The sequence below is a fragment of the Marmota flaviventris genome, unplaced genomic scaffold (genome assembly GCF_047511675.1).
Source record: "Marmota flaviventris isolate mMarFla1 unplaced genomic scaffold, mMarFla1.hap1 Scaffold_48, whole genome shotgun sequence".
NCBI classification, from domain to species: domain Eukaryota; kingdom Metazoa; phylum Chordata; class Mammalia; order Rodentia; family Sciuridae; genus Marmota; species Marmota flaviventris.
Genome location: NW_027288296.1, coordinates 2566211 through 2578470, shown reverse-complemented (window position 1 = coordinate 2578470; position 12260 = coordinate 2566211). Strand labels below are relative to the sequence as shown.

The 12260-nt window shown below is 39.7% G+C and overlaps 1 pseudogene; it reads right to left on the bottom strand.

The window, feature by feature from the left end:
• Positions 1-7788: 7788 nt before the first annotated feature.
• On the bottom strand, positions 7789-9805 carry LOC114084638 (2-aminoethanethiol dioxygenase-like; annotated as a pseudogene).
• Positions 9806-12260: the final 2455 nt, after the last annotated feature.

Genomic DNA, 12260 nt, shown 5'->3' with positions numbered 1-12260 from the left:
TTCAGTTTCATTTTGTTGCATATGGATTTCTAGTTTTCCCAGGACCATTTGTTGAAGATGCTATCCTTCCTCCATTGCATGCTTTTAGCCCCTTTATCAAATATAAGAAAGTTGTAATTTTGTGGATTGGTCTCTGTGTCCTCTATTCTGTACCAAATGTCCACCCGCCTGTTTTGGAACCAGTACCATGCTGTTTTTGTTACTATTGCTCTGTAGTATAGTTTGAAGTCTGGTATCGCTATACCGCCTGATTCACACTTCCTGCTTAGCATTGTTTTTGCTATTCTGGGTCTTTTATTTTTCCATATGAATTTCATGATTGCTTTCTCTATTTCTACAAGAAATGCCGTTGGGATTTTGATTGGCATTGCATTAAACCTATAGAGAACTTTTGGTAATATCGCCATTTTGATGATGTTAGTTCTGCCTTTCCATGAACAGGGTATATTTTTCCATCTTCTAAGATCTTCTTCTATTTCTCTCTTTAGGTTTCTGTAGTTTTCATTGTATAAGTCTTTCACCTCTTTTGTTGTGTTGATTCCCAAGTATTTTATTATTTTTTTTGAGGATATTGTGAATGGAATGGTTGTCCTCATTTCCATTTCAGAGGATTTGTCACTGATATACAGGAATGCCTTTGATTTATGCGTGTTGATTTTATATCCTGCCACTTTGCTGAAATCATTTATTAGCTCTAATAGATTCTTTGTAGACCCTTTTGGGTGTGCTAGGTATAGAATCATGTCAACTGCAAATAGTGATAGTGATAATTTAAGTTCTTCTTTTCCTATTTTTATGCCTTTGATTTATTTCATCTGGCCAGTGTTTCGAGAACTATGTTGAACAGAAGTGGTGATAGAGGGCATCCCTGTCTTGTTCCAGATTTTAGAGGGAATGCCTTCAAGTTTTCTCCATTCAGAATGATGCTAGCCTGAGGCTTAGCATAGAGTGCTTTTACAATATAGAGGTATGTTCCTGTTATCCCTAGTTTTTCTAGAGTTTTGAACATAAAGGGATGCTGTACTTTGTCGAATGCTTTTTCCGCATCTATCGAGATGATCATATGGTTCTTATTTTTAAGTCTATTGATGTGGTGAATAACATTTATTGATTTCCGTCTATTGAACCAGCCTTGCATCCTAGGGATGAATCCTACTTGATCATGGTGCACAATTTTTTTGATATGTTTTTGTATCCGATTCGCCAGAATTTTATTAAGGATTTTTGCATCTAGGTTCATTAGAGATATTGGTCTGTAGTTTTCTTTCTTTGAAGTGTCTTTGTCTGGTTTAGGGATCAGGGTGATTTTGGCATCGTAGAATGAATTTGGAAGTTCTCCCTCTTTTTCTATTTCCTGAAATAGCTTGAAAAATATTGGTATTAGTTCCTCTTTAAAGGTTTTGTAAAACTCTGCTGTATACCCATCCGGTCCTGGGCTTTTCTTAGTTGGTAGTCTTTTGAAGGTTTCTTCTATTTCCTCCATTGATATTGGTCTGTTTAGGTTGTCTATATCCTCCTGACTCAATCTGGGCATATCATATGACTTAAGAAATTTTTCGATGCCTTCACTATCTTCTATTTTATTGGAGTATAAGGATTCAAAATAATTTCTGATTATCTTCTGTATTTCTGAAGTGTCTGTTGTGATATTGCCTTTTTCATCCTGTATGCTAGTAATTTGAGTTCTCTCTCTTCTTCTCTTCATTAGCATGGCTAAGGGTCTGTTGATCTTATTTATTTTTTCAAAGAACCACCTTTTAGTTTTATCAATTTTTTCAATTGTTTCTTTTGTTTCAATTTCATTAATTTCAGCTCTGATTTTAATTATTTCTTGCCTTCTACTTCTTTTGCTGTTGTTTTGCTCTTCTTTTTCTAGGATTTTGAGACGAAGTTGTTGGTTTTTTTTTCTTTTTTTAAGGAATGAACTCCAAGCAATGAATTTTCCTCTTAGAACTGCTTTCAATGTGTCCCATAGATTCTGATATGTTGTGTCTGTGTTTTCATTTATCTCTAAGAATTTTTTAATTTCCTCCTTTATGTCTTCTATAACCTATTGATCATTCAGTAACCTATTGTTCATTCTCCAAGTGATGTATTCTTTTTCCTTCCTTCTTTTATCATTGATTTTCAGTTCCATTCCATTATGATCAGATAGGATGCATGGTATTATCTCTACTCCTTTATATTGTCTAAGAGTTTCCCTGTGACATAATATATGATCTATTTTTGAGAAGGATCCATGTGCTGCTGAGAAAAAAGTGTAACTGCTTGATGTTGGGTGGTATATTCTATATATGTCAATTAAGTCTAGGTTATTAATTGTGTTATTGAGTTCTATAGTTTCCTTATTCAACTTTTGTTTGGAAGATCTGTCCAGTGGCCAGAGAGGTGTGTTGAAGTCTCCCGTGATTATTGTATGGTGGTCTATTAGACTCTTGAACTTGAGAAGAGTTTGTTTGATGAACATAGCTGCACCATTGTTTGGGGCATATATATTTATGATTGTTATGTCTTGTTGGTGTATGTTTCCCTTGAGCAGTATGTAGTGTCCCTCTTTATCCCTTTTGATTAACTTTGGCTTGAAATCTATTTTATTTGATATGAGTATGGACACTCCTGCTTGTTTCCGAAGTCCATATGAGTGATATGATTTTTCCCAACCTTTCACCTTCAGCCTATGTATGTCTTTTCCTATCAAATGCATCTCCTGTAGGCAGCATATTGTTGGGTCTTGTTTTGTGATCCATTCTACTAGCCTGTGTCTCTTGATTGGTGAGTTTAAGCCATTAACATTTAGGGTTATTATTGAGATATGTGTTGTTCTTCCAGCCATATTTGTTTATTTCTGTTACTAAACATGGTTTGTTTTCCTCTTTGATTATTTTTCCCCCCTTTACTGTCCTACCTCCCACTGTTGGTTTTCATTGTTATTTTCCATTTCCTCTTCCTGTAATGTTTTGCCAAGGATGTTTTGAAGAGGTGGTTTTCTAGCTGCAAATTCTTTTAACTTTTGTTTATCATGGAAGGTTTTAATTTCATTTTGCATCCTGAAACTTAATTTCGCTGGAAACACAATTCTTGGTTGGAACCCATTTTCTTTCAGTGTTTGAAATATGTTATTCCAGGATCTTCTAGCTTTCAGAGTCTGTGTTGAAAGATCAGCTGTTATCCTGATTGGTTTACCCCTAAATGTGATCTGCTTCCTTTCTCTTGTAGCTTTTAAAATTCTCTCCTTATTCTGTATGTTGGGCATCTTCCTTATAATGTGTCTAGGTGTGGGTCTCTTATGATTTTGCACATTCGGCATCCTGTAGGCTTCTAGGATTTGGGATTCTGTCTCATTCTTCAAGTCTGGGAAGTTTTCTCGTATTATTTCATTGAATAGATTGCTCATTCCTTTGGTTTGAAACTCTGTCCCTTCCTGTATCCCAATGACTCTTAAATTTGGTCTCTTGATGTTATCCCATATTTCTTGGATGTTCTGCTCATGGTTTCTTAACAGTCTTGCTGAGCTGTCTATGTTCTTTTCAAGTTGAAATGCTTTATCTTCATTGTCTGATGTTCTATCTTCTAAGTGTTCTACTCTGCTGGTAGTATTCTCAATTGAGTTTTTAAGTTAGCTTATTGCTTCCTGCATATCTAGGATTTCTGTTTGTTTGTTTTTTATAACCTCTATCTCCCTCTGTAGTTGATCTTTTCCTTCTTGGATTTGGTTATGTAATTCATTGTTGAAGTGATCTTTCATTGTCTGATTTTGCTGTCTGATGTCTTCCTTGAGACTCCAGATCATCTGAAGCATGTATATCCTGAATTCTTTATCTGACATTCCATCTGCTGCAGCTATTACCTCTTCTAACGTTGAGTTGACCTGCATTGCTTGTGGACCTTTCTTTCCTTGTCTCTTCATACTGTTCACATTCCTTTCTACTTGGTTAAACTGTTGTGCTATTGAATTTTCCCCCTATATATTTATATTGGTCTTGTATAGTTGCAAAGTCTCCCTTGCAGGCGCGGGCAGTGGCTCTGCCCCTCCTCCAATTGGGGCAATGTGCCTACCACGCCATCAGGCCGCTGGGCCTGCTCTGCCGGTCGGTAGCAGGTCCACCTACCTTGCAGGCATGGGCGGCGGCTCTGTCCCTCTGTGGGCCGCTAGGCTTGTTCTGTTGGTGGTCGCAGTTCTGCCTACTTTGCAGGTGCAGGCAGCGGCACTGCCCCTCTGCAGGCCTCTGGGGCTGTTCTGCCAGTGGGTCGCAGGTCCGCCTACCTTGCAGGCGCGGGGGGGGGCAGCTCTACCCTTCCTCAGGCCACTGGGCCTGTTCTGTCTGTTGGTTGCACGTCTGGCCTGTTCTGTTGGTGGTCACAGTTCTGTCTACCTTGCTGGCGCAGGGGGAGGGGGCGGCTCTGCCTCTCAGCAGGCCGCTGCTCCTCTTCTGCAGGTGGGTTGCAGGCCCGCCTACCTTACAGGAGTGATTGGAAGCTCTGCCCCTCCACAGGCCACTGGGCCTTTTCTGTCGGTGGTCACAGTTCTGCCTACCTGGCAGGCTTGGGGGGTGGGGGGCGGCTCTGCCCCTCAGCAGGCCGCTGGGCCTGCTCTGTGGGTGGTCACAGTTCCATCTACCTTGCTGGCACAGGGGGAGGGGGCGTCTCTGCCTCTCAGCAGGCCGCTGCTCCTCTTCTGCCGGTGGGTCGCAGGCCTGCCTACCTTACAGGAGTGATTGGAAGCTCTCTCCCTCTGGGGGCCACTGGGCCTTTTCTGTCGGTGGTCACAGTTCCACCTACCTGGCAGGCGCAGGAGGTGGGGGGCAGCTCTGCCCCTCAGCCAACAATACACCTTAATAGCAGTATTTCTTTTTTTTTTTCTTTTTTTAGAGGGTTTAATTTGGTTCATGGTTATAAAATTCCAGCTCAAAGGCCCACATTTGTTTATGTCCTTTTTGATTGTAGAGTTAATGATGATGCAAGGCATCACATAGTGAGAGGCATGGAATGATCACTCCTGTTGATACAACATACTATCATTTCCATTAATTAAAAGCAGCAAGTGTAAATTCAACCCATCAAATCATAGTAAAAAAACCCTCAAAATCCTATGTAGGTACATAATATTCTGCATTCATATAACCAGTCAATGCCAAGATTAGGGAATTTTAAAACTTCAAAAGTATTTAGACACCTCTCATAGATAATAAGCAATTATTGCATTTACTATTCAAAATAAAAAAAAGCAATTAATATTGTTTGCTCACTAGTCTTTCCTAGGGGAAAGATTATTTTTATACCACAGTTACTATAAAAATCAATCTATATTACAGAATTATATGGAAATACAGTAGCAGCACAACTAGTCAGTCTGGACTAACAGTTTATGCATAGAGGTGCAAGAATTTTTCTGCACCACATTTCCTTTGTAATGAGCATATTCTCTCTGTAATGTATCATTAAAATGTTACATTTTCCACCATTAATTTACTCAGAATTTATTAGTGAACCAAAAGTTTCCTTTTTCTCATTAAAATAAACCACATATAGATTATATTGCCATTTTGGACTGGAATAATTTATTCCTTTGAAAAGTATCTTAAGCTTTTTTCTTACAAATTTCTTATAATTGAGAATGTTAATACTTTTTTGTAATTAAGTCCTTCATAATTCTTTATTGCTGTTCAATTTCCAGGATGTGTTTCTATAGGTTAATGTACTCCAGATTGCATTGTAACGCGTGCAACACTACAATACTATTAACAACCCTTGTATATTAATCAACTTTTTGCTACAAAGTAATTTACAAGAGTATGTGAAACTGATAATTACACACATTATTGTGCTATGAATAAATTTTATTTAGTGAAGTTTTCTAAGAAAATCAGTATTTGCATACCTAAAATTTATTTCAAACTGAAAGGCCTGAAGAGCTGCTTCAGATTGCCCTCAAGGCTTTTTAACCCACACTAACAGGAAAAATACAATAAGGTAATTTTTGCAGCCCTGGAGGAAATGCATGGTATTATGCCTGTGTCAGGATTTACAAAATGTTTTCAGTGGCATGTGGTGTAGCATCTTTTCTGTTTAAGGGGAAAAATCATTCTTCAAGAATTTGCTTTTTCATACTATTTTAAAAATTGTAAAAAAATACTTATTTACGCTGGGTCTCTGTAACCTAGTGTGCATCAAGAGGGAAAGGCACATATTGTTCCCTTAGAGTGGCAACACTTTTCAACAATAGTAGTAAATCACTTTATTATGTATATTATAACTCTACTGCCACATGACCAAGTCAATCAAGAGGGCTTAAATGACAGCTGGGCAAATTTTAATGTGTTCATTTCTACAGTTTTTTTTTTATGAAAAGTTATGTGAAATAAAAGAATCCTATAAATAGTAAAAGGAGGCAAATAGTGCTCTATGGCTTAAGTAAATGGTGTTAATACATTTGTACATAGGTAAAGTTTCCTCTGCCTATAAAAAGGACAAAAAATGCTAGAGATAGCAAAACTGTTTATATCAAGAGTTGGGAGCAGGAAATACTTCATTCTAAGTTTTGGTGCCCTAAATAGCTAGTAATACAGCTATTTATTTTTTTTTCTTTAGGCTAGATCAACCATTCCTTCCATCTCTTCATTCTACTCCTTCCTACAGAAATCCACATCAAATGAAACAAATTTACAGCACACTATTATTTGAGGATAAAGCCTAAGGCAACACTTCTAGCAACCCAGCTAGAACCACAACCCTCTGAAACAGTAGAGTTCCTGGGAGAATGTGAAACAGCCATCCAAACAATATTTGCCTACTTTTACAGAAAGATACTGGAAATAAACAGGGGCATGGAATTCAACAGTTGGCTAGAGGTGTTTTACATTCAGTTGTTTGGAAGCATAACCAATTTAGGTTCTCTGAATCTTCTGGTTAGAAAACACAGGATTATATTATTAACTCTTAAAGTACATTGAGACAAGAAAAAAAGTCACTTGAGAATAACAAGGTCTTTGCATTTAAGGTGAATCTGCAATAAGAGACCTGCTCAACTCACAGATCTGGAGATTCTTGGGGGAAGATGAGCCCTAAGTGACCAGCTGTCACTGAGATATACAGGTGATTACTTAGTAGATGCCTGCCAAGGTAAACAAGATGTGGCTACTGGGCAAGCTTAAGAAAGAGAATAAATCTTGTCCTTGACATGCATAGTTGTTTTTACAGTGATACCCAAATTCTGAAAAGATGATTGACTTTTTACAGGGAATTAATTAGACAAGACAACTCACTTTCAAAGTAGCTCAACTCTTAGAATTTCCTCTGTAACAAGGAATTGAACTACAAACACTTCAAAACACTGGATCATGCTCAGTCAATAAGTTAAAACTATGAGGATCAAAAGGTTATAATGGCGGCAGTGAAAGACAAAACCTATTTACCAAAGGGTTGGAATTAAGATAATCATTTAGTATTTTCTGTACAGAATGGGTTACCAAGGAAGAATATTTTCATTATGGCTCTAGGGTGAAGGCCTTTCAAAGTCCCTTGCCCACTCCCACAAATCAAAGCCCCAGTGGCAATGAAAGTACCAGGAAACCTAGCCTCCCTCCTACCCTGCCCCCAAAACCATACCGGGTGTCTGTAGTCCAGTTGTCCCTGCTTCACAACCTGCAGAGGAATCAGCTGCTGCTCACTTCAGTAAATCCAATACTCAGGATAGGGGGGAGAGAGAGAGCTTTTGTGCAGGGCCACAGCCAGCCAGGCTGATAAGGGTATGGCATGTCTTCTGCCCAACGTTCCAGGGTGCCATTTGCTTCAAGGGAAGACCTGGAGACCTGAATAGGGCTCTCCCTAGCACTGGAAGTCTTCAGCCAGAGGGGTTACAGGAGCCACACCTCTCAGGGCAGGTCACTCTCAGAGCCAGAGGCCTCCTTGTGTCTGGTAATAGTGGCAGTCACAGCCATCCCTCCGGGTTGTAGGGTGGGGCCAGGATGTCCAGGAAGGCAGCACATCCGTCCACCACGTACATCTGTTGCAACTTGGCCCTGTGAGGCGTGAGGATGCAGAGGCCGCTGACTTCAGTATACTCAGCCATAAAGTGCCAGCACTCCTGGCCAACCGCCTCCCACTCTAGGGCCTGAAGCGGGGGCTTGAACTACTGCTCTGTCAGCAGGGCCTGTGCCCGCTCTCCGCCTCCAACTTGTCAGTACAGCTGATGTGCACGTGCAATAAAGGACCTTGAGCTTATCGTGCATGCCAGGGTGGTCGTGCAGCGGAATGGACGTGCAGCTCTCCAGCAGGAACATTCCAAGGCTGAAGCCATCTGTCTCCTAGACATGCATGTAGGTGACCGGCAGCAGATTGGGCAGCAGGTTGTGCGACAGCGATTGCGGCGTGGCCTTATGTGGGGCCATGTTGAGTCCTTGGCATGAACCTGGGTCAGCAGGCTTTTCAGCTTGCTCATGTTTTCCAGGAAGCCAGGCAGCATTGGCACTTCGGAGCCAAACGCTGAGCCAAGATTGGCAGTGCAGTGGCTGTCCCCGCTGCCCTGAAAGTGAGGCATGCCCAGTGGGCGATCAGTTAGGTCAGGGAAGACGTGTTGTCTTGGGTCTGCTTGGCTGTTCCTCCATGTGCCGGGCCGGCTCCCTCCTTTCCTCTGACCTTTGCGGTCCATGGCGGCCACGATGGCTAGCAGACCTGGACTAAGTGGAAGGCCCCTTGCAAGGATCTTCCTGTGGGGTTCATGGTACACCAGCCACCGTCACTATTAATATACTTTAAAAATAGGGCCTAGCACCTAAGGAATGCTCATTAAATGTTTATTGGTGATGAATTCTATTTATTTGTAAACATATATCTTTAGCCCTACATATTGTTCATAGACCCATAGTGGCATTGCATAAATCATTCTTCTCTGTCTTGCTATGGGTTTGTTGGTGTGAGGCATCTGTTGGGGATGTTTCTGCTTTGAAGATCCAAAGTCTCCTTTAGGTGCAAAATCAAAATCCCAAGATCTAGACATCAGGTCAAGTATGAGGCTACAGATCTGGGCTATAGATTTTTGTTATTTCACTCAATTCTGCAAAGTATTTGGAAACTGTTGCTGCCCCACCTGGATCATAAGGTAACATGCTGACATGATGGGGATGGCAGGTGGGAAGATAGATGGCTCTTGGGTCCTTAACTGTTGAGAGCCACAGCCGAAGGGGCCCCAGCAAACTTCCAGCTGCCAGCAATCCAGCTGCCGGCTGATGATTGGCTCACAGCGGCCCCAGCAACATCTAGCTGATTGGCTCCTCGGCCCCAGCAACATCTAGCTGATTGGCTCCTCTGCGGTGATGCTCATTGGACTGTTTCCCTGCCCTTTCAGACCACGGAGCTGCTCATTGGGGGACTTTTTGGCTCTGCCCACGTGACCCAGCCAATCGGCCTCAAGAGCAGGAGGATTGTGGGAGGTGGAGAGAAGCTTGTGGGGGGAGAGACAGGCGAGTGGAAAGCCGGTGGTGGCAGTTGAGGCTCTGAGGGGTTTTTCCTGAGATGCTGTTTGTTTGGCGTGTTTGGTTCTAAAAATAAAGTTAGTTTCTTTTGACAAGTGGCTCCTGATTGTGCCCAGCCAGACTGCGGCACTTAACCACATGCATCATCACAGCACAGAATTATCCAACTCTGGACTAGCCCTGTTTCTGAGCAACTCCCTATGTTGAAATCTCTCTTAGTTGGGGCTTCTGCTACTGGGAGTTGAATGCATGCTAAGCAATCCTGATTCCCAACTGCTTACAGGATATAGTAGGTGTTTCTTATAAATTGTATTGGAAGACCTGAACTGCCCCATGTTGCCAGCTTCACTTCAGCAGTTTTCTCCATTTTTGTACTATCTACCATTCCTCTGTGCGCTCCAGGCTCTATGTCAGGTTTGAAGTTTTGTAAATATGCTCTCCCTCATTCTCACCTACTGCCTTGTCTGCTAGATGTTCATCGAACCCCACCCCTACCCATTTTTAAGGTTGCTAAGAATGCAACTTGAGGTGCACTCTCTTAACAGTTTTTTTTTTATTTATATAGAAGCTGGTTAACTCTAGACACAATGTTGTAGAGGAGATCTCTAGAACTTATTCAGTTGAAACCTTATACCTATTTAAATCAGCTCCCTACTTACCTCTCCCTGCAGATCCTAAAAACCACTATTCTACTCTGTACTTTTGTAAATTTGACTGTTTCAGTTGTGTCATGTAAGTGAATCATGTAGTATCTCTCCTTTTGTAACTGGCTTATTTCACTTAATATATTGTTTTCAAGGTTTATACATGTTTTCAGATATTTTAGGATTCCTTTCTTTTTGAAGGTGGCATAATATTCTAAATTGTATGTATACACATTTTTTTATCCATTCAGCCACTGATTGACATTTAGTTTATTTGACATCTTGGCTATTGTGAGTAGTGCTAGTCTTTTGATTTTTTGATAACTGTCATCCTGTCAGGTTTAATGAAGGATAAAAGTCATGTGGTCCTATCAATAGCTACAGAAAAATCAGTTCATATTCTTTCATGATAAGAATTTTCAACAAACTAGGATCAGAACATAATTAGAGGTTATATATGACAAGTCCACAGCTAATATCATATTCAATTGTGAAAACTGGAAAGGTTTTCTTCTAATATCAGAAACAGTATGCAAATGATGCCCACTCTTATCGTTTCTATTCATGTTCAGCACAATACTAGAAGTCCTTGTGGGAGCAAATGGGGGTTGGGGGAAGAAAAGACACTTGATTAGGAGATAAAATTGTTCCTGTTTGTGGATGATATAACCTGAAAGAAAACCCTTGGGGACTGGGGCTGTAGCTTAGTGGCAGAGCACTTGCCTAGCATTTGTAAGGCACTGGGTTCGATCCTCAGCACCACATAAAAGTAAACAAATAAAATAAAGGAATTTTGTTCACTACAACTACAAAAAAATATTTAAAAAGAAAGGAACAAAAAACCTTTGGGCTGGGGATGTGGCTCAGAGGTAGAGCACTCACTTAGCATGCATGAGGCATGGTGTTTTATCCTCAGCACCACATTAAAAATAAACAAATAAAATAAAGATATTGTGTCCACCTATAACTAAAAAATAAATATATTGAAAAAACTCACATACACCACAAAAATCTGGTAGAATTAATACATGAATTTAGAAAAGTTGTAGGATTAAAAACAAAGAAACAAAGAGCAGTCACATTTCTATGTACTAATAATGAATTATCTGAAAGGAAAATAATACCATTTACAATAGCATCAAAAAGAATAAATTATCTAGGAATAAACTAAGGAGTCAAGAGACTTGTACACTGATTCTGCAATATGTTGATGAAAGAAATTGAAGAAGACACAAACAATTAGACATGCCTCATTCATGGATTGGAAGACTTAATGTACAATATGTATACTACTCCAAACAACCTACAAGTTAAACACAATCTTTATCAAAATTCCATTTGAATTTTTACACAATGAAAAAATGTTTTAAATTCAACTAGAACAACAACTGACTGTGACCAGCCAAATAAGTCCTGAGTAAGCAGGACAAAGCTTGAAGCATCACATTACCTGGCCTCAAAATATGCTACAAAGTACTACAAAGCACAACAGTATAAAACTGGCATAAAACAAACAATGAAACAGAGTAGAAAGCTCACATATTTACAGTCTTTTTTTTTGACAAAGGTACCAAGAACCCAGAGGGGAGAAGGACTATCTATTCAATAAATGCTGTTAGGAAAATTATGTATCTACACACAAAAGGATGAATTGGGTCCTCATCAACAATTACATTTATTGATCAACTCAAAGGTGATGTATATATGAATATGCCACAAGGAAACCCATTATGCTATATAATGAATATGCACTAGTCAAGATAGACTCACATAGCCAAAAATTTGGGAAATTCTGCAAAATATATCTCCTTTTGAAATTTCAAATAAGGATATATTACAGTTTCATATTACAAATATTATGGTAAAACAATCAACTCCAGAGAGACTAAAGATAAATGTACCAGAAACTATAAAACCACAGGGAGACAATATAAGAGGAAAAGTTCTATAACACTGATCAGGGCAATGATTCTTTCAGATATAATTCCAAAGAAAAAGAGACACATGGAATGTCATCAAATGGAAAAAAAAAAACTTCACAGCAAAGAAAATGATTAACAAAGTGAAGAGAGAAGCCACAGATTGGGGGAAAGTATTTGCCAACCATATATCTGACAAGTGTATTACCCAAAATATATTAAGAACT